Raw genomic sequence first — 24,061 nt, forward strand, 5'->3', positions numbered from 1 at the left:
CTGAATCATCTAAAGTGCACCCACAGACAGAGCTGTTGAAGCTCTAGATCACCTGTGAGCTAAACTGTCTGTTTAATAAGGCTGATGTAGTAGAAACTAGGCAGGTATCATGATCCAAACTGCCAGACAGCAGAAGTGTCCCGATCTTTTTCGGATCTGAATTTTCTTTAAGTCCAACCCCAAACCTCAAGAATTACGTTTCCATTATTTACAATTACTTTCAAAATTCTATGTATGGGTTTTTAGGGCCATTTCCATGTTGTGTTCTGGCCATTTCACGTGGCTTGGAAAAAGCAAAGAGGATAGATTATGGGTACAACATGGCCATGGCCACAGTAAGTACCTTACCAGAAAGGAAATTCATTTGAGAGGCCAGGATAATACAGCCCCCTAACACAAAGTGTATGAGATACTTTTTATATCAGATAATGTAAAGAAAATATGTGGGAAGACAGCAGTGAACATCTTCTTAACTAATAATTGAAAGAGGAGAAAAACAGTGTTACACCTACTGGCTAAAGTATTTGATATTCTTATAATGGTAGCTTTAATTTTAATTTGCATTGATTTTTGTATGTACAGCAACCATTCTTGTAACCAACATGGAGAAAAAGTTCTCATAGTTAAAACCTTCCCAACATAAAGAACTGAAATTTGCTACTCAGATTTTCAGTGCTTTAATCATTTTAATATTTGCATATTCTCCAAAAACTCCAGCATATCACTTTTCAACTAGAAAAAATCTGTTGACCTACAGTTAAAGAGTAACAGGGGAGATCATACGGTAATTCACAAGCATTATTTCCAGCATTGAAATGTTTCCTTTGACTTGACCTAATTTCTTCTACCTTCAAAAATACCAGGCTTAGTAGGAAAAAATCTGTGTTCAGAGCTTCAAAATTTCTAATGTCAACCAATCAAACACCAAAATTACAGAGTGATAGACAGGACATCTCCCATGGGTTCAGTGCTGCTGTACTTAATCCTGCTGTGACCAATGGCATTCTTAGTGCGCAGTGGAAATGTAGATTCATACCACTGACGTTACTGATGCACTCTAGATTTATACATGCAGCTGGGAACAGAATTAGACAACCAATTCTTTTCTGAAATAGTTCAACCTTAATTTATCAAAGCAGACACTTTTACTCCCTCTAATCGTCTTGTCTCGCTGATGTTTTTCAAGCAGGTAATTTATGTTGTTATTCACATGCTTAAGACTTTCAGTAACTCAGTAACTATCTATTCCCTCAATGATAAATTGTGCTAAGAAAGAACAACACAATGATATCAAAAACAATTCCCTATAACATGCTGTTTCATTAGAAAGAAATTGATTTATTTTTTCTTACAAAATAATCAGAAGAATACAAAGACAGTAAACATCCTAAAGAAAGCAAAATGTGGAACTGACACAGCCTAGCATATATCGGTTAAAAAGTTTTAATGGAAATACAAACTGGAGGAACATATTCACTGCAAGAACTTCACAGATCAGTGATTGTTCCCTAAAGATTTGGACAGGTAGAAGGCAAAGGTAGAAGGCCACATTTACAGAAGAATACACGTGATGAAGAGGAAAAGAGAAATAAATTATCCAGGAAATAAAGCAGATCCTCTTTGTTCCACAGCTAAAATGGCAAACTGTGAAATTATGGCTAATAAAGTACAGAAAATATGAAATATATATGAGTGTGATATATGAGTGTGACATATAGAATACAATAAAACATTTGGCAGCCCTTACAGAAATTCAGATCACAGCTTTTGGATCCACTCAAACATATTAGAAGAATATTTAATCCATGAAACAGAGTTGAAAAAAAAAAAAAAAAAAAGCATTTAGGAGGAAAAGTAAAATTCTACCCTGTTGATCTTCCAGGCCAGTCCTCATCACTATAAAAGACTACACCAAGAAAGAAATAGCCTATCTTGGGGATCCCATGATAAAATACAATTAAATAAAAGCATAATAAGATGGGTGAAAAATTGGCAGATGGGTCAGGCCTGAGGGTTCTTGTAAATGGGGTTACATCAGGCTGGCAACCTGACACTAGCGGGGTTCCCCAAGGCTCCATTTTAGGACCAGTCCTCTTTCAATGTTTCCATAAACAATTTGGATGAAGGACTTGAAGATTTTTTGAGCAAGTCTGTGGACAATAACTAATTGGGTGGAGCTGTTGAGGGTAGTGAGGCCTTGCAGAGAGATCTGGACAAATTAGAGAGCTGGGCAATCACCAACAATATGAAGTTTAACAAGAGCAAGTGCCAGATTCTGCACCTGTGAAGGGGCAACCCTGGTTATACATCCAGACTGGAGGACAAGACGCTGGATAGCAGCTCCTCAGAAACTGATCTGGGGGTTTCAATTGACAGCAAGCTGAATATGAGCCAGCAGTGTGCCTTGGCAGCCAGGAGGGCCAACCATATCCTTGGGTGCATCAAGAATGGCACTGCTGGCCGGTCAAGGGAAATGATTGTCCCACTCTACTCTGTGCTGGTGCGGTCTCTCCTTGAGTACTGTGTGAAGTTTTGGGCACCACAGTATGAGAAAGATACAAAACTGTTAGAGAGTGTCCAAAGGAGGGCAACAAAGATGGTAAAGAATCTGGAGGGGAAAACATATGAGGCCACTTGGATTGTTCAGCTTGGAGAAAAGGAGACTGAGGGGAGACCTCATCACAGTCTACAACTTCCTTATGAGGAGGAAGCAGAGGGGCAAGCACTGAAATCTTCTGTCTGGTGACCAGCGACAGGACCCAAGGGACCAACATGAAGCTGCAACAGGGGAGGTTCAGGCTAAATATCAGGAAAAGGTTTTTCACCAAGAGGGTGGTCAGGCAGTGGAATAGGCTCCCCAGGGAAGTAAGTGCTCATGGCACTGAGCCTGCCAGAGTTCAAGAAGTGTTTGGACAATGCTATCAGACACATGATCTGATTTTTTTTTGGGGGGGGGATGATCCTTTGGGGACCCAGGAGTTGGACTCACTGATCCTTGAGGGTCCCTTCTCCTTATATATTCTATGATTCTATGATCCCAATATCCTCCACCCTCAGGATATGAGTAACTCCCATGGCATGTGCCCATTGCAGGGAGAATAGTCTTGCTCACTTTTGCACACAGACTTAGTTGGAGTCCCCCAGTTGTCACAGGTAAAATTTTACAGATAGCTGTTGAGCTGAAATACTATTGAGATGGCAAAGGTACATCCTAATTAAGAAAAATATCCAAAACCTAAAAGTCAGGACCACAAACACAGACAGCAAGAATATTCTTTTTTGTTGTTGTTGTTATTTGGTTTTTTTTTTTGGTTTGGTTTGGTTTGGTTTGTTTGTTTGTTTGTTTTGTTTTGTTTTTTTCTGTCCTTTGGACATCTAAAGACCCCAAAGCTGCCCAAAGGCTGGCAGGATTGAATTCTGAATAATGGATAAAAAGACCAGCACCTCTGGAAAATAAATAAATAAGACACAACCTTCTACATGTCCTTTTCCAGGTCTGCAAGGTTTCAAAAAGCCAGCTGTGAAAACATCATCAAAATAAATGTCAGATGAAAGTGCTTGTCACCTGAAAGTGTGATCAACAATCCAATGGATTGTTTCCTTTAATGTTAAGTGTACTGCTGCCCTTTGAACTCCATCCTGTTGAGAGAAGCCCGAGAAGTAGCTTCTAGACTTTTGATGTCAATCTGCTCCCAGAGCAAGAAGATACTTTCTTCTTTCTTATTTACTTCTGCATTCACGTTCAGGACTAAAGTGGGCTAGGAAATGGAAATATTACTTGTTAATACTGGATTTGTCACTAAAATATTGTCCATAACAGCTTATGTGCACTTTTATAACTTCTTTGCATCTACTGTATTCCTGGCTTAGCTTTTGTGTCTTTGTTCTGCTTTCTACCATTCTCTTCTCCTTTACTCATTTCATTTGGCCTGTACGTTTCCTTCTGGTGTATCATGCAGAACAAAGGTAAAGGAAAGAAATGGGGAATAAATATTAATACTCTATAGCAGATCCCATCATTTCTGAAAGAAACATCCAGAAAGAGCTGTTTTACTCAACTAAAGAATCAAGCCCTATGGTAGCATGTTTTGATAAAATCTCTGAAGAGCACACCATTTTTACAGTAAGTGTTAAGAAGAGATGTACTGGAAGATGGCAGAAGCTTACCGTGTTTCAGTATAGTTTCTGTTTAGACTTGTAGAGCATCTATGCTAGTCCTTGATGGGGTAAGGAGTACTTCAGCCATCCCCATAGTCTCTCTTCTTTAAGAAATTAGGAGGTATGTAGAACTTGACTACATTAAATTTGGGTCTTCCGTATAATTAGAAGATAGCCAAACACCAGACCAACTTTCTCTTCTCCAAAATGATACAGAGCAATTGTCTAGCAGGTGGAGAATTGGACTAGAGACCTGGCTTTGTTGCTTTCTGGTGAAGATTTATGTGGTAGCAGATAAGCAATCCTTCTTTACTGTGCATCAGATTCTCATTTCCAAAGGTCACTTCCTCACCTTTCGGATTAAATTTTAAGATTGTGAAATGTTAAGATATGCTGTACTAGGAGAAGTAAATGCAAGTAAATAATACAAGTGGACTAAACCTAGTATTTCTTAACTTTCATTTGAAGGATCATGTAAGTTTTTGGAAAGGAAAAAACAGACAATTTTAAGAAATACTGTCATTTTGCGTCTCATTTCAAATCAAAATTAGGCCCTGCTTTGAATGTTCAATTATTACTTTCTCTAATTTTAACTTGTGGTCATATACAAGCCTATAAATTTTCTGCGAGATTTTTTCTTGACATCATAGTCAATGTTATAATGCCTTATGGACCACAGCACACAGAGAATAATGCCTTAGACAAAGATAGGTAATAAATCTTTATGACAAACTTTATGTACAGTTGCTACAGATGACAACATTCAGCATTTTTTCTTAATAACAGTCTTAATGAACACCTATATAGATGGAATGAGCTTGGTATTTATGTAAGCAGTAACAGAAGGACTTCTGTAACCTAGGTCAGGAGAAATGTATTGTTTTTTACTTTTGATACAAAAGGAATATCAGAATGCCATATGGACAAGATGTAGTATATGAATTATATTTTCATTATTTCTGACTGAAGCAAAAGGCTATGTATGTAACTTTATTCTCTTGATCCCTTAGGACTTTGAGATTGCCACTGCTGCTGTCATTCAAAATACAAATGCTATTTCAGATCTAAGATCTCAATCCCTTTTTGGAGGAAGTATTTTGGAAGTTTCCAACCCACTTACCTAGCAGGGATATTTTTAATGAAATAAGGCCGACAGATAAAAATTGCATGGGGAATTGGAAGTTCTTACAGCACCCAGAGAACTTTACATTTCCCACCTCTGGTTCCTATATTCTAGTTTGCCAAGCTAGTGTTGTAATACACATCAGGAAGGGGAATAACGCTAATTCTGAATAGAAATCTGCACCCTTCGAACTTACTATTTCAAGTTTCTCTGTAAAGAATGAATGGCTCATATGATTTGATTCTACAGGCAGCTGAAAGTAAAATCTGTTCTGTCATGCTTCATTGTAAATGACAATGCTTATAATATCTCTGTGAGGTGCAATTTTTACACGTCAATAGAAAGTTGATATTCATAACCTAAGCAATAATTATCCTTTGTAAATGCTCTTTGTTTTGGCTGCCACTCTTATTAAGACTGTTTCAATTCACCATAACCAGGCTCTAGAAAAGAAAAAAAAAAATGCAACTCTTTACTCTGATGGAAAGGAGAGAAAAATGATATTTTTTGTATGAAAAACAAATAAATAAATAATAATTAAAAAAATGTAAAAAGCAGAGGGTGGGAATGTGATTAATAGTATTAGCCTAGTTCTTGAGGTTTTTTCCTCTGCATAAATTCCTGTTGTTTTGAAAAAGAAAAATGTGTTAACATCAAAGAAGGGGGCATTCTATCTCCTCCATACATTATTTCATTTCTCTCTTGCTCTTTTGGCTGTTTAAGTTACAGAGGATGATCTGTGTAACTGCTTCTTTGTGTGGATTCCTTACTGAAAATAATTTGCCTTCTTCAAGAAGGGCAATTAACTTTGATTTATATGTCCTAACTGTAAGGAATAGCATCACATTGTTCTGTGCATGTATAAGAACCCATCCACACAGAGCACAAGGAGAGGAAAAATGTAGATACAGAGGGAAGGAATTTCTTTGTAGTTGTCATAGAACTACAGACCTAAAGCCTGGGGACTCTAAACTGGTATTTTTGGCATTACACATGCAGGTAGCTTTGTCTTGTGTTCTTACATTGTTACATATGGCTCCAAGGGAAAGCATACTCCTTTATTATCCAGCTACTAAGATGTATCTACAGCTACATGGTATTTAAAAGACAGCTTAAATCTTGCTCTTCCATTTTGTTTATTGCCATGAGTTGTTAGGAAGTAGACACTTACACTCACCCAGAAAACCTGTGCAAACTAAAAGCCCTTTCAATCCAGCAAACAGGATTAGGTAATTGGACCTCTACTGCAAGAAATGGCCTTCTGCTGATCTATAACAAAATATCCCACAATCGGATATATCTTCCACACCCCCGGCTCTCCCCAGCAGGCAGCTTACAATGATGCAGTTATAACAGGTTTGACAACCCTTCTAATCCTATATTGTTTGTCCTTTTTGAGAACAGAATAAGCTCAAAAAGAAACACCTATTTTGTGCATTACTTACACAGAAGCATAAATAAGTAAATAAATAAAATCCTTTATTTCATCCATCATACAGATTACTGTGCAAGGGTTAATTTAGAATAAACAAAGCATACAAGACAAAATATCTTGATCATTCATCTCTCTAAGATTAACTGCAAGTATATCTCCTGCTGTTTCTCTGATACTAAACCAATGTAAACCTTCCTCTTTTCCTTTTAGGGTATCTCAACTGTCAGATTAGGGGAAAACTTAGCAGAAATATAAGAAGACCAACATTCTGAATATCATTCTTCTCTGATAGGCTATATTTGTAGCTTCTCACAAAATGGCAGCTACCTCTTCTAAAAGTGCCCACTTGTGCTTAATTGGGTCCCACTCCAGAGCAGAGTTAACCATCTCTAAATCTGGAGAAATTGTACTCATTAGTAAAACAGTACTTTAGGAAACTGACAAGATCAGAATTGAACCAAAACTTCAGTGCAGATATGCACTTTCCATTTCTTCTTATAATGAACATCAAAATATAATACACGAAATTTAATCCAAAATTTGGATATTTATTCTCATCACCTTTAGCTGAAGCACAAAAAAGTACTTTTATGTGTTTCAAAAAAGCCATGCTCCTGAGGTTTTCTTCACACCCCAATCCGGTAGGATGAAAGGGAGCAGAGATGTCTGAAGCACTCAATTAAAAACTCTGCAGATTATTTTCTTCCCCGAACACGATGCTAACCCCATAAAGAGATTCAGGATCAACCTCTGAATTTTATTTACTTTTCCCACACAAAGTAATTTCTCTGATCACAATAAAGATTCCAGCATCTGCCACCAAATCCTTACTTTCTTAGCTCTTTCTCTTAGCTGAGCCACAAGTCAAGGGTCCTTTTGAAGGACTTCCTAGGTTGTGAGAAAGGCCATAGCATGGGAGATTTGCCCAGCAATATGGTTGTTCATACCCCATAACTCTTCTCCTGACTCATCTGATTCTGATTTGCAACCAATGCTCCTACTGCTGTTGATTAACTCATAATTTTTTTCCATACACAGTCACTTGTTGTTCATTATCATAACTATATGGTTCAACCTCCTGAGGGAAGATAACTCGACAGCATGGTGCTATGCATCATGACTTGTCCACATGGAACAGCTGGGAAGATTCATCTGAATTATCCTTTCAAGTGAATTAGTTGAACCACATTAAAAGCCCAGAACAAATGTGACCTGAATTTGCTTTAGTTGAATTTGCTGCAGAAATGAATTAAGAAAAATTAAATCGGGCCCCTTTTATTTTAAATATGTGACGTTGCAGAGCGGTAATATGGTTTATCTAATGTACTCTAAGTTTATACGTCTGTTAACCTGCACCGGCAAATCTTTACAATCCAAGAATACATACTCAATACAATTTTGCTATAAATGCAAGTTCAGGAATATGGTGGGTTGCTTGATGGTGGGTTGCATAACAGAGCAATCAAAGTACCACTTTCCATTTTCCATCCACAAGCTTCTCCTTTGGATCTTCTGTACAGCCAAACCAGGGACTGAATTCCCAAATTCTAAATGCCCAAATTCTATGACCTCCACCTTCTGAGACCCTCTTCTCCTAGAAAAAAATATAAATCAAAACAAACGAACTTCAAAAATGAGAGAAAGCTAACACAAATTAAAGGAATGGAATTCAGCTCAAAGTACACAGAAGCAAAAGAAACACCCTATCATTTCAACAGAAAGCAAAAACAAGGGGATCCTCTCTGTGCTATTTAAGTTAGCATGCAGACCCTTAAAAATCAATGGATGGCCAGAGGGTACAATGTTTTAAAGGAAGACAGGGGTTAGGGGAGAAACATAAGTTATTTTTATATGTATTTTTCAAATTAACAAATATAATCCTCTAGGAAAAACATGAGGTGGTCTGGGAAGGGCTCCAATAAGCACTAGGCAGAAAGCCAGCTTTGACTTGAGACACTTAACGAAATGAAGGAAAAAAAAAAAAAGAAAAAAAAAAAGAGAGAGAGAGAGATCGGAATCGTTAATGCACTGACGGCAATGATTTCAATCCCAAGTTCATTACAGACAAGAAGAAGTCCCGACTGGCAAGAAGGACTTGGATGCAAAACATCTCTTCCAATGACAAAGTCATCAAAAGCTAAAAGCATCCTTTCTTGTGACCCCAATGCTTCCAGAAGTAAAGATTCTGGGCTGCAGAGGGAGCTGTACATCCACCCTTTTGGTGAAGCAGTTGATAAGGAAAGATGTCCAAATTACAATGAAATCTCAGAGATCCATTCTTTTCTACAGTGGCAGCACACAGACTCTATAGGTCTCAGTGGATCCTTCCATATTGCTGGCTATGTTTCTACCTGTATTTAATCTGTAGGTTTTCTAACAGCTCTCCTCTTGCTATGTTGAAACTGTTCTGCCTGACATTACAGTTTTGTCTCATGTGCAGGTACTGTTTAATCAGAACTGATGCAGTACTTCCATTTTCATTTAGCACAAAACCTGTCCTTCTTCCAAGGTGAAGAGCTGAACAATAAAACAGTAACATGATTTTAAAATCTTGTTAACTAATGACTACACCTTCTTACACATTGCAATAAATTGCTCTATCGGCACAAAGAATGCCCAAATGGGTATCTGCTTAATTTACCATCAGTACCAAGGAGATAAAAAGTTTAACTGAATACATTATGGCCAAACTCTTCAAAATAAGTTTGATTTTATAGTAATCATATAGTCATACTGTACATACTGATGAGTAATGTTACCACTGCAGTGCATGAATATTACATATATTTGGAATCTGAAAAGGTTTCACAATGACCAGTGAGTCTGTAGAATGTGCAGTGTGCCTGCTAATTTCATTAATCTAAACTGATGCTTGATTTAAACAGAAATGGAACAGAGAAGCCAGCTTACAAAAGGCAGTGTTTTTTCCATTTAATAGATAATTAAGCAGACTGAGTGTATTTGATTCAACAAATTCTGGTGCAAATATGCCCTTCCTGCACAACACAAGCTGCAGGAGAAAAAGCTAGAAATTCAGTGTGTATATGTTAAACACCTGTCAATGCACCAAAATTTGGGAGTCCCAGTCCTGCATTATAAACAGAATAATACCTAGGAGGATTATAGTTTATGAATAGAAAGTGGCAACTACCTTTATGGTCATTCCAATTTAAATTCATGGTGATTTATGATTTAGATATTTTCATCCAAAGTAAAAGCCTGGCTTGATAACAATGGAGGCAATTTCAGGTCATCAGTACTACAGAAGCAATCCTAACATGCGAGTACTTGAATATGGTCCTGAAGTAGCCCCTATAAAAACCTGGTTGCAATGACGTTTATCAAAGAGAGCAGTCCTGACAAGACCTCTGAAATACTGTGCTTCAGCTGAGAACAACTCTTGAGCTTTCCTGGGCTATGCTAAAGCACAAACAGCATGTATTTTCAACCAAATATTGCTGGACGTGAAAGGTAATTATTTAGCCATTTTTTGACAATCTGCTTTGAGACAGACCTAATAAGACGCTGAAAGCAATTGTGTGATTATATCAGGAAAAACACGCAAATAAATACTCTAGAAAAATTATTAATGAAGTAGAAGAGACATTGCAGCTGGACTGTCTCTGAAAGCTTATTTCTCAAGGTCCCTGCCTTGCCCAGTTGTTCTTTAAAGTCACTCAGCAAGACTCTGTTTTGACCAGAGATCACAGAAGACTGATTTACAGTTCATTTTTTCCCTTTCATCTCAAAATCTATTTTCCAGGTTACCTTAGTCCCAGTATTCTTTAAGATCGTTCAGAGAATAGACAATGTAGAATATATAAATTCTGACTACTAAACATAAATATAGATCATCATGAGAAAATCAAGCAATTAAAAAAAATAAAGGAATTAAAAATGCAAACATTTGACATACACATTTAAATATCAGAACACTGCAATGAGTTTTTACCCTGACTTACGTGTGTGCGGTGAAGGGAATAAACACGGACAAAGATAAATACTCCCTCGCTTCAGTCAAACATAATAGCTTCTAGAGACTGGTAAGTAAAAGTTTCTGAGGGCATCTGAGTCCTAAATTTGGTTTCTCTGGGGAATTGTCATCTCCTTGGCTTGTACACCTTTAAGTAAGTCAGACGTGGTATGGACCTTTAGAAACCACAGCTTATTTCTAGTTCAAAGAAACGTGGAGGAAACAACTTTGGTTTCTTATCTATTAGCCTTGAAAACACCATCTTGGGGTTCTTCATCATGCCTTGAGTTTGAGAAAGAAGAAAAAAATGCAGCTCAAGAATAAAATTCAGGTTTTGTATGTTCCAATTAACTGAGAGCAACAGCAACATAAGTTGGTGCTGTACTGTGTTGCTTCAAGAGAAAGCTAATTGCTCTGTTGCTATCAGAAGTAGCATATGCAGCATATGCATGGTAGACGTTGATCCGTGCTGCTCTGATGGGCAGTAAAGGCCATATTTTTATGTGACTCTACTAGAAAATGCCAGAAATAATGAACAGAATAGTATAACATTACCTTAGTATACAAGAGAGTTCAAAGGCTGTTTCTACTTTCCAGTTATTTCAGGAGCTACAGAAGAATAAATCTCTAAGAGAAGAAAAATGATTCAGTTGTTCAGCAAGAGAAACATGACTTATTTTTTTTTTTTTTTAAATGTGTTTCTATATTTCTACTAAAAATGCTAGGTATTTTCAGGGCTAGTTATTGGCTCAAGAGCACAGAAGAAATACATTGGAAAGTATTTTAAGGTTGTCCTGTTTGAGGCTGGGAGAAGTAATATCTCAGTTTGCCTATAAATTTCAATCATCTTCTTTCTAGGAACATGTATAGGACTTATCACCAAGGTATCTTGGCAGTTAAATAGCCATATGTCCATAACGTTCTCACAATTTTGCATACAAATGCTGTAATTCTCTGAATTCTCTGACAATTTCTGAACTCACATTTAAGACTATGAGTCAGCAATGCTCTCTTTATTGAGGTGGAACAGAAACACAGCCACTGCTTTTACTTGTGCATGCATGTGCATATGTCTTTCTGTCACCATCATACATACCCAGGCGGTGAGGATAACTGGGAAGAAGGTGCTTATCCACAGCTGTACCATCTTTCAGAGAGAAAAATCCCTGGTTGCAAGGTACTCCTGCTCTGTCTTTGAGCATTTACACACTGGGAGCAGTAGAGAAGGGGGAAAGATGAAGATCAAGTTAATGGAAGAGAGTTTCTTCCATTTCTCTTCTTAATCTGCCATCTCCACTGATGGCAGATATGTGCTGTCTGAGTACCCACCCATTGTTTCTCCACACCCCATCTCTTTCTACACTAACCATAGTCCTTAAAGCTAAAGTAACTAATGCTCTCTCTCTGGCTCAACAAGCCACCCTCTGCACAGTAGGAATTTGCCTTAGTTACCTCAGAAACTAACAATCTGACAATGAAAATTTCTAGTCTTCTGCCAGGCCTCCTCGCACCAGCAACATTTGCTCCTGATCTTAGTTGTCATTACAAAGCTTTCCTAGGCTAGAGACTTTCACCTTTTTGCCTGAAAGTTACAAAACCAAAAACAAACAAACAAACAAAACCAGACACAAAACCACTTACACAACCATGCCAGCATGGTCATCAGTCCCTCGCTTTGGGGCTTCCTTGCAGGAACATCTCTATCATGAGTCCGACTACTGCTGCTGAAGCAGGGGAAATCAGGGCAGGTTACAGCGACACACTCTCTGCACACCTGGTAAGTGACAAATCAGGGAATTAGGCTCAGAACCCAATGGCTAATTTACTGCCAAGGAGATTGAAGTGGGGCCCAGAGACTGCTCTTTTATTAGTATTCCAGATCTTGCCACTTTGCTCTTTACTGTGGCTGGGCAGGTGCTCTGCATCTGCTGCTGCTCCACATGAGGAAGCAAATATTCTGTCTTCTGTGTCCCAGAAGAAGAAAATGTAGCCTATGAGACATAAAAAGAGATTTCCTGTGGCCTCTGTAGAAACTGGGAATATCTTAATGGTACACTGGTTAATAAGCTGGGAGAGAGAAAGAGCAGTGGAGCACTGAAAAAAAAAAAGATCCCATGCATCTAACGTATTTCTGGAAAATGATCGCTTTCCCACAAGACATATGATAACAACTGCCTTAACTGACTGTATAATGCCCCTTCACAGAGACAAGGCCAATCTATGTGATGGATGACACTAAGCCCAGAAATGCATGAATGTTCTCCTTGGGCCATGAAGCAATAATGTCTCTGTGCTAGAGTTACTGCCACTATTAAGAGTAGGTGCAATGTATTAATTATATTCATAGCAGAAACAGAAGCAAAGGCTGAGGCACAGAAACATAATAGTATTGAGACTGTCATCTCCCAGTCCAAACTCCTCTAATTAAGTCCCAGCTGATGTGTCCTGTTCAAGTCTTTAGTCTTAATTTCAGGGGGGTGGCAGGGGCTGAGGTTGAAAATGAAAGCAAAAAAAATGCAGTTAAAGTCCTATCCAAGTAAGAAAGGCCAGACATTTAGGAGGATTTGGGGGGATTTTCATTTTGATCTGAAGGGGTTGGTTGGTTGATTTTTTTGTCTGGGAATTGTCTGCTGCCCTATTTTGAAATTGACTGACAGTATTCACACTCTAGAATGCAACTGACTCTGAAGCTAGACAGGACTTGCTGCCTTTTAGGCTCACTTCACACATTATAACCCAAGACCTGCAGAAGAACAAGAGCACAGGAAAAATCATGTCATGAAAGTAATGTTATAGCCCAGCACCAACAGAAGGGTTTGGTATCATGGCACCTTATGGGGCTATTTTATTTCCAGTTCCCCGAGTGGAATACATTAAAAAAAAAAAAAAGTGTCTGTTTCTCTGTCTCCCCCCTGCCACTCTCCCTTTTTCTTTTGGTTTGTTGCTGATGTTTTCTTTGGTGGTAGTGGTTGTGTTGGTGGTGGTTTTTTGTTTTGTTTTTGTTCAGTTGTTTTTGGTTTTGTTTGATTTGGTTTAATGGTACAAATGATCTATAAGTTCCTTCTGCATGACATTTCAAATGAATTATTCATTTTAAGCAAGTAAAAAGAAGGCTCCAAAGGCAAAACTGGAAAAATTTTAAATCTACCTTTTGCGTCTACATTCTGAATTAAATTTCAGATTATTTTTTTTCTCCCAAACTAAAATCTTCAACCTGCTACTGATTACTTTGCTTCAAGAGGAAGAAGTTAGAAATTCCAATCCTTCTCCTTCTCCTTATTCTTCCTTTTGCTGACAGACTAAATGGAAAAAAAAAAATTAATTACAAAGGCAGACATACTTGAAAAGAAGAAATCACAGTATTTGGACAGATACTTTTTTTTTTTTTTTAATATTTTCATTTCATTTCTGTTTGCCTGAGTATATATTTCATTCACCTACCTTGCTGTTTGTTTCCTTTTTTAAAAATTAAACTAGTTTTCTTGTAGATTTATATATTTAATTTTCTTGGTAGGGGTGGGGAGTAGGGGGGATTGTTGAAGAAATCATTAGTCAATGGTTTATACAATTGTGATTTCATTTTCCTAGGTTATTAAAAACTAATAACATGTCATTTAATTAAACTAGATGATGAGAATCTACTAAAAAATTGGAAACAGACTTAAAACTGCCTATCTTCTTCCTCACTATCAAGCAAGACTTTATAACAAATAATTATTCCTTATAACTGAATTTAATAATTACAAAGGACCTCATTCTTCATTATATTCACCATAGCTATACCTGTTCCCGTAAGTTATCTCATTTATTTGTACCAAGAGTACTATTAAATATAGTATTAATTTATCTGAGCAGGGTATGGAAAGAAGTCCTTAGAGGGTATTATTGGTAATGGTCTGAAACAAAGCTTTTTGCTTATCCAGAGAATGAGCCTCTATGAGAGCCCACAGTATTAACTCTAACAACGCCCCATCACAGCACTCTAAAGACCTGAGCAAGGGTACAAGGTGTGAGGTGAAAGAGCCATTCAGTGACCATGTCCATTCAAAGCACAGATCTTGTGCTGAGTCTTGAACTCAGATGACAATTACTGTCAGATGGGACATGGACCTCCTTCCCTAAGGAAATGAACCGAGACCTCCATTTTATTTCACATAGCCTATTTAAAAGCCATTAGATAATAACAGCCTTCAGTCACTGCCAACCCATGGTGAATTTAAAATAGTGACTTAGACGGGAAAGGTTCTATGTCATAACCCTCTAGGCATATGGTCCCTCTATCATGCCATTTATTAGGCAGCTTGGCCCTGGCATTACATTTTTTGGTACCATAATATTTCATGCTATATTGTCCAAGGTTAATAAAGCCTCATTAACAGTTGCTGGTAGACCCCATAAAGATCTCCAAGATTTAATTTTACAATAATGGCAAAGAACCTCACAATTTATTTTTCTCCATCCAATCTCAAATGCCCTACAGCAAAGGCTTAAATGTGGAAGAGAAGGGGAAAAAAAAAAAAAAAAGCTATCAGTTGAGGAAAAGTCAAAAGTAGCAATGGTCTCCAGGTCACCATTAGTTATGGAACCATTGGTCATGCATAAGATATTGGCTAAAAGTGCCCTTCTTCTCTTAATCACTTAGAGATCTCAGGAGGGAGTGTATAATCCTCCCAGAAATGTAAGAGGAAAAAAAATATACTTGTATGTCTTAACTCTTCATTTAAGGAATTCACATTTTTCTTTAAAAGCACTGAGAAAACACTGTCCTGCAGAAATAGACATGCAGGTTGTAAAATGAGGAGAGGACAGAGAAAAAAGACACTCTAATAGGTAAATGTTTTCTTCAAGCACCAGATGATTCATTCTGGGAGTATGTCTAATATTGTTTCAAGAAAAAAATCTAACTCAAAGACAATGATTTTGATTTGTTGCAAACATTGTTGCAAAATTCCCATTGGCTTGACTTGAACCAGAATTTCATCTTTGACCCCACTCAGCTTTCTGTAGTCCTCTGAACTTCTGAAAACTAAGCGACCTTTCTCTCAAGATCTTCTTTTATACAGTCACAAAGACCTCTGCCTCGGTGCTTTTATGTTTGAATTCTAAATGTCACTAAAAATTGCTGAAAGAAGTATGTTCTTCCAAAAGAATAAGGTTCTCTAAGCACTGGGGGTTGGCTTGTTTTCTTCTGTTAAAAAAAAAAAAAAAAAGTGGCTTCTTGTAGGGCTCTTCAGTATTGGGAATACAGTAGAAGTTCATCACTCCTTTCTTAACTTGTTTAATGGCAGAACAGCTCTGGAACGTTCAGCAAAGAAAATAAAGTAATATATCAGATGAAGAGAGTTCTTAAAGTCTGGTATTAAAGAAACACATTAGGACTTTCAAAAGGAATAAAACAGATATAACTGAAGGATTGTGCCAACAGATCATGGCAGGAATAAGATGCTAGTATGTTCTTATTATGTATATAAAAGAGGAGAGCAGTATACCCAGCGTCCACCTTTGACACATGGCAAAACTTTCCTCTGTATGCATACAAAATTCTGAAAAAAAAATTATATATATATATATGCAACATATCTTCACCAGAGAATTTGCAATCCAAATAAATGAAACACACAAAGGAGTGGAAGACAGGAGAAAGGTTGAGCAGCAAAATGATTTGTCCAAGATCACAACCCTAGCAGACACAGAAGGAACTTGAAACGTCCTGGCTCCTATTCTACACTAAATCTAGAGGAGAAGGGGTCAGGTCTAGTTTGATTTTCTTCCATATAGTCATTCCTCTTCACCTCTCCCCGCTCCTGTCCTACTCCTCAAAATTTGTGCAAAGATTGAATTTGGAAATTATAAAGCAGAACAGGTAAGCATTATACTGTTTAGAACAGCAGTGTATATCAGTGTATATCTTATTTCTGTAATACAGAATTGTGATTAAAGAATTGTAAAACATCTATTCCCTCAGTTTTACACTTACAAATGGCCAAGCACAATTTCAGCTTTATATGCTAAAAACGAGCAGAAAGACTGTAGGTTTCCATATTACTCCCCATTTGAATTTAGGCAGCACAATTAATATTACATATGTTCCGCACATTCTTTCTTGTTTATTCATAATTTACCAGTATGTGAATTTTCAAGGGTGGCAAGATAGGAAATCTTCCTCAAAGAGAAGAATTTAAGGAATTGATCAGGTTATTATTAGTCTTTCATATTCATAATTTTCTCTCTTCTGAAGTAATTATAGCCAGCTTCCCCTGTAAACCATCAATTGAAAATACTTGATTCTGAGCTGCAAGAAAAAAAAAAAAAGATAAAGATAAAAAAATACACATCCATCAGCCACATCAACCGCTTTAAATAAGAGAAGTGGGATGTACTTCATGTTGAAGCCAAGGAAGAATTGAAACATCAAGGGTAGCCCTTTCTAATGTCTATTCATTTATCTGCAGTTCTAACATGATGCTGAAATCTCAAGGATCTGCAAATATTTGTCATGAAGAGATATCAGTATGAAATCACACACATAAAAGGGAATAGATTTCCAATAATACCCAGGTTATTGCCACTCCTCTATCACAGGAGATACATACCTAAAATCCAAGTGAGGTAAGGGAGAAGTTGCAAATGCACATGTAAGCCTGTAAAATCCTGGGATACACAAACATGTTTGGCTGGATGTCCCACACAGGAGATTTACTTTCAGGCAGTGACCTGAGGAAGACCTGGGCACTCACAGAGCTGCCTAACACTCAAACATTTTTAGTTTTTTTGTTTGTTTGTTTGTTGTTTGTTTTTAATTTGACCTTGTGGAGAATTAAGGTTTCCTTTGGGAAATTTAAAAAAAAATATAAGGAAAAAAATAGTGAATGAATTTTCAATGTTTAGCATCCCAATAGGCAACATCAAGAAAAATACTGTTTTGAACTGACTTTTCTTTCGGACTCCAAATGGTGGGGAAGGCACATGTTCTCAGTACAAGTACAATACATGTTCCTCTCCTCCTCCCTTCACTCTGCCCTCTCAGCACACAACTTCTCCAAATTCCCGCTGAAGAAAAAGAAAGTGGGTTTCCCATCCTCCAGTAAAGAAAAGCAGGAAAAGGGATGAAGAATTAAAAGCAATGTGTATGCTGTTAAGTGAAGACATATGTGATCTACTCTGCCCACACTGACATGATTAGCAGCAAGGCAATTCAAATCCAGAAACTGCAGAGGCACATCAGCTTGGGTTCAGAGCTGTGATCGTATGCGATGCCTTTCAACATGTTCACATTTCTCTTGCACTGCTTATTCTTGCTCCATCCCTTTGGAAAGATTATCCAGGGTAGTTACTTGCAATAGCAGGGGTTTAGACTCAGCGACCCAGAAGGTCCTTTGGTCTGAAGATCCTCTAATTCCCTCTCGCCATTCTCCATAAGCTGTGGTTTTCCAAGTAATAGCACAATCGACCTTTCCTTACAACAACATCTCGTATTGAAAGCAGAAATATTTGTCTGTGTCCTAGCACTAAGTTGTACTACAGTGACTAAGCAAATTAGCATACTGTTTGTGCACAAGGACACTACAGGAAAAAAAGGGAACTGGCACCCAACAAAAGAGTTTTATCTATGAAATATTTTATTTTAGACTATTAGGCCTGGTTTTAAGTTACATTTTAACCATAAACATGGGAGAAGCTGCCCCAGATGGTGAATGTAAAACGTGCTGTAAATTTTAATGAAGCAAATAAGTCACTAATAACCATAATGCCAACACTGCTGTGTTTTTTGTAGATGTTAATAAAGCAAAATTTAAAAGGAGCATGCAGCATTCAAATAAATGCCTAAGAAGACTAATATAATTTGCTAATTCAGCTATTCACACTTTGATTGCGCAGCCCCTGGTCATCTGCTCAAGTACAGCTGCTTCATGTAAAAACAAATTAAGAAAAGTTTTATTGTCCACCAGATGTCCCAGCTTGTAATACTTGCTGCTATATTTCAGGTCACCCAAAGTTCAGGCACATTTAGAAATCAATTGTTTTTGGATGACCAACCTTGTGACAGTGGTTGAGTCACTTGGACCCTGTGTTTCAGCCCACCAGGAGGTGGAGAAGCTCTTTTGTAGTGAAAGGAATGTGCTTTCATGTTATGAATATCATAGGCACCCAAAACAGGTAATTACTAAAATAGCTCCAGGGAAGATCTGGAAAGAGCTGCAATGAGAAGAATTATGACAGCATACACCCAGCCCCATAAGACCATTGGCAGAGCCCTACAGAGATTGCTTTTTTTCCTTAAAATGGATTTTTTATTATTATTTAAGAAAAGTCATCAAAGCACAGGCACAGCACCCACTGCTATTCTGCACCATCACTCTCACTGCTCTGGATATAGCCCATATATACAGGGCAGCCTGTGCCTCTCCCTAAATCCCATGTAAAAATCAATGCAGCAGAGTTAATCACCTGTAGCTCAAACATCTTGTGTCATGGAGACCTGATGGTCTTCTGTGTATTGCAGGTTTGAAATCAGCAGGCAACATTCTGTTTATGGATTTTGCAGTGCTGATGTCTAGGTAAAGGATGGATGGAAGTGAAGGAGGGCTTGTTTCTACAAACACCTCCTCCTCCAGAGGACAACAGTGAATGGAAGGAACCCGTGCAAGCCAGGAATCCTTGCCAGAGGTATGTCAAAGGCAAAGCTGTAGCACAGACCCCAGCACCAGGTTCTGATTAGGATGAATTGAGAAAGCTGGCGATCTTAAGCAAGGGTGCACCACAACCAAAATACTATGCCTCTACCACACAAGGTACAAAGCAACCTGAAACTTCCCAAATGTGCCAAGATGTTTCAGAACAACTTTTTCTTCAGTGGGACCTGAGCAGCCTGTCTTAGCAACACAAGCATCTGTTTCTCACCTTCTACAATGATTTACAAGGAGCAATATCTTGACAGGAATATCTTGCCAGGAATAACATTGTGCTACTATACATAATTTACACAGTGCTGCAGAAGACAGAAAAAATTTACATTTTTTCAGACATCTACCTCTCAGTGTAAGGTTCTCAGCACATTGAATTTTTGTAACTGCATGCAGCCAGCCTTACATGAGGCTTAAACTTGCATTGCAATTAATAGACCAGTCACTTGATCAAAATATTTTCCGCTTGACCTTCACTACACTGTTAGCCGTAAAACAGAAGGGGAAGGAAAGAATAAATAAATAAATAAATAAATAAAGCAGATTAGTCAGCTACTTATCAACTTCAGATAAAAACAAAATTCTTCTACAAAAAAGGTAGAAGAAGAGGACAGAGGTGCAAGGAAAGTGAGGGACAAGAGGAGACAGGAAATAGCAGTTCTCAGCAGAGTCAGGGTAAGAGAGCAGGGAGCAGGTGAGGAGAGAGACTTTGTGCCTCATAACCATCAAGTCTGCCATATTCTATGGAGGTCCAAGCATCAGGCTTTTCAACCTAGAGTAACGTTTACATTGTGCAGCCTCTGTGAGGACAAAGATGAGCCCAAACTATTTAATGCCAGGATGGCACCAGGGCTGCCGTGGAAACCAGCTTGGTTGCAATCACTCCACCTTTGTTGACTGGCAGCAACATGAAACCAAGAGCCACTTCTGGCCTTCGTACAGGCTCATGCAGACTAACCCTCTCAGGGGTCATCCTAATGAATTAGTAGTTACTGGATTAGGCAGGAGAGAGACTGCAGCTGAAAGCTAACCAAGACTCTTCTTATATCTGTGTTTCTAAGCATTTGTTTTAGTTTCAGCTATCAAAAGATTTTTTTTTCCCTTTTTAATCATCTGCTTCACTGATGTCCTATTGATTTGAATAACAGCTTCTCTGAAGAAATATAAAATTGGATTCTATCTTTCTAAGACTCAGTGTCAATTTTAGGTTATTGCCAGCTCTTACAGTTGCATTGTGAGGCAGAAAATAACAGGTATTTTTCAAGCCACAAGGACTAGAGTCCTGGGATTATACAACTGAAAACAATATTTGACCCAAATCTAATAGCTTAGAAGGCAAATGCAAGGATACCAAGATTATTTGTCAAGTCCCATTTTTAGGCCAATTTCAGGAATTTTTGAACATTAATGGTTGAATGTATTGCCAATATTATTGCCAATTCCTTAAAACCAAATTTGTCCCCTCTGGTGTTTCAGTCATACAAACAGCACTGTATTCGCAGACAGACAGTGTTTACACTTTCAGTAACAGATCTTGTTATCTAAGCTGACATGCAAGCAACTGTTAGCTCATTGAGCTTCTTTGAGCATTTATCATAAAAAAAAAATATTTTGTTATTTTTCTAATGCATATGATTAGAATTCACCCGTTAATATCCATTGTCATAGTTTGAATTATCCATTATATAGATTATTACTATATATAGATTATTACTAAACACCTACCATTGGTTCTCATTTCATTTGCAGTTTCAGTAAAGGCTTAATTCTCCTATCTCAGTGGAGTTAGGTTTTGCTTGCACCAGTACAAGGTAAGAATTAGGACCTCCACTTTCTAGCCTATTTCAGCAGGTCCAGGTCTGATCTTCGCCAAAGTCCACAGAACTTAGAGTCACACACGGGTACCTTCAGGAAAAGGCAGCCTGAATCAGATTCTTAGCTGTCAGGCATCTGGTGAAAGCAGTAAATCAAAACTGATAGTTTCAGTTAGGTTCCATCTGAGCATCTCTCCCATATGGGTATGAGTGAGCAGCAGAGCAGGGAAAGTATGAAAAGCTTAAGAAGTCAACACAATATATGGGCAGGATGATGCGACTTTTTCCTAAAGCCCCACCCCGCCTCTCCCTCTTTTGTTCCTTGCTGCTATTTCTAATAAAGGTTTTTCCTCTAGATTTAAAAATTCTCTGCAGCCTACATAACAGTAGCTAATACTTTTTCTTCAACTAACTATAATCCCCAAGCCACAGTACTGGTTTAAGAATCTCAGCCCAAATACAGAAATATGGCTTGATATTCAAATTAGTACAAATGTATTAGCATATGTTTTAAACTCTTGGGAATTTTGTTCTGAAGAAGTTTTTGTCACCTGAAGCTAAATATAGATTTGAATTCTGGGAATACCTTTGCTGACTCTGATCTGACCGGAAGACTTCCAGGTTGGATTTGTTTCAGAGATCTAGACCTACTCCTTTCTTGTAAATATATAAGTGAGAAAAAGATAAAAGTAATATTCAAATCTGAAAAGTAAATATATAAATCTAGAAACAGAAAACCCAGACAGAAGGAAAATGGACAAATTAATATATGGGAGGACTGCTGATGGATAATTCTGAAGTGCACTTTCAGATTTCCCTTAAATCTTAAGTGCAGGGAAACTTCTGATGATGTTTCATCATCAGAAATCTATAAGTACATTTGTCTTTTTACAGTCAGTGCTCTGACTGTGATATAAATGTGTATATATCTGTAACGTAATGTAATGATTCTCTTCCTTCCCCTGATTCTCACCCTTTACAGATACCTAGCAATATGTACAGGGTTGGACAGATACTTCCAAAAATTGAGTGTGCAGGGTCTATGGAACACCACAGGAAAAAAAAAAAAAAAAGCATAGGCAAAGGTTTGGAAATTAGTGCAACACAGGTGAAATTTGCTCTTGCAGCTACTGCAGATACAGTAGAGGTTGCTGTATATGGACATTACCATCTAGAGGTCCACGTATCTGTTGCTATGTACCGTGATACAATGTGTATCCAATTATGTGCTGTCTGTCTTCTGTATAGATCACACATTCCAGTTCATTCATCTACTGAGCACCCTCAGAAGAAACAGATGTATCATCGTTTTCTCAGAGATACGGGAACTGTAGCAAACATAATTTAAGGCCTCCATCAGACTGTTTTTCATAAAAAATAAAAATAAAATAAAATAAAAATCCTCATAAATATTAAAAAGGTAAAAAGCAGAAACAAAAACATAACAGAAGTGCAAACAGTAGGATCACTGAGATGCAGACTATTTAAATGAATTCACATTTGACTGAAAACCCAGGTTTATTCACTTTGATGCCACTTATAGCAGCTTCCATGATCATTTTATTTTTATATTTAATTTTTAATTCCAACAAGACATACTACTCTTTAAATTAAAAGATTATCTATCATTCCAACCTTTCAAAAAAATGCATGCATCTAAACCTAGAGTGATTCTGAAAACATTACGTTAAGTATGAATCCATAGCAGAAAAAGCTAGACGGACCAGTAGAAAAACAAGCTTATAAATGCTACACATAATTTAAGTCTATCCATAACTAGTGTGTTTAAAAGTTGACTAATGAAACCCATTTCATTTAAGTAAGATGGTTTCCTTTTGCATTATGTGTCTGCTTACTGTTCATGGCCTGCTTGGGCAATACTCTGTTAAAATCCCATTTTAAAACCCATGCTTGTTAGATGATATTTTAATGTAGTCAGTGTTCATCTCCAGAGTTTTTCCTATGAAAGAACTGTGTCTGTTCTGCAAAGATAAAGCAAGAACACACAGAGATTCAAAACCTCTCACAGGGGGACAGAGGTTCAATGCTAACATTTCTGTTCTCTGTGCTTCTTCATTAAGCAGTCTGTTAATTAAAAGCCCTTTTTTGGGTTTTGTTTGACAGAAGCAAAGCATTTGATCTGCTAAACCCTTTATACCTGGTCAGATGATCATCCCTCTCATCCTCCATCACCAAGAGACCACCTGGAATCCTCCTCAAACACCAGTCCTGCTTTGGCGTCCACAGGGATATTTGCACAGCGTGAATTTATATTAGCTAACACAGCACACTTACCTCACCTCCCACCTTCACTTTGTCAGAAGATGTCTTTTCACCTGCAGTAGGATATTAACAGCCACAGGGAAACTTTTTTCTGGCCTTGTCTGTGCAAGGTGGTGCAAGTCACAATCTAAGCACAGCCGGGCAACTGCTGCCCAAACATTAATACCTGTGATAGATGAGTTTATTTGAAGGTTCTATTAGATATTAATGACTGGCTCAAAACACCTGTTTCACCACTGCCACAAGAAGGTCATCTGACTGGTGAAACACCAACCATCACTCATCGGCCAAGCATTTATAATTGGCTAATTGTTAACTTTTAGAACTACTACTCTGCTCTTTCTGTTTATGTACCAAGCCTTAAGAAATGGGGGGCAGAGGGGCACACATTTAAGTCACCTGATGGTGAACATATGCCAATATTTACTTGTACTTTCTGATGCTGTTCCTGTTCCCCTCAAATGCAAGCAGTTGCAAGCAGAATAAAAGAAAATCAAATGAAACTGTCCAGCTGACTTTGCTATGTACTTCTAGAGACGCAGCCTTCTTCACAAGCATCTGTAAAGACAGGAATCATTCTACATAACTTAA

At 37.7% G+C, this 24,061-nt stretch overlaps 1 long non-coding RNA gene across 2 annotated transcripts; it reads right to left on the minus strand.

Annotated features, from left to right (window-relative positions):
- Positions 1-6,739: 6,739 nt before the first annotated feature.
- On the minus strand, positions 6,740-23,485 carry LOC308188789. Of its 2 annotated transcripts, XR_013945766.1 has the most exons (5): positions 23,346-23,485; positions 12,331-12,463; positions 11,786-11,898; positions 11,245-11,316; positions 6,740-8,310 (listed from the first exon to the last, which is right to left on the minus strand). It is a non-coding gene; the product is annotated as an uncharacterized lncRNA (long non-coding RNA). The 2 variants fall into 2 exon arrangements; XR_013945765.1 differs by lacking the exon at positions 11,786-11,898.
- Positions 23,486-24,061: the final 576 nt, after the last annotated feature.

The sequence above is a fragment of the Anser brachyrhynchus genome (genome assembly GCF_964034855.1).
Source record: "Anser brachyrhynchus genome assembly, chromosome: 2".
NCBI lineage: Eukaryota > Metazoa > Chordata > Aves > Anseriformes > Anatidae > Anser > Anser brachyrhynchus.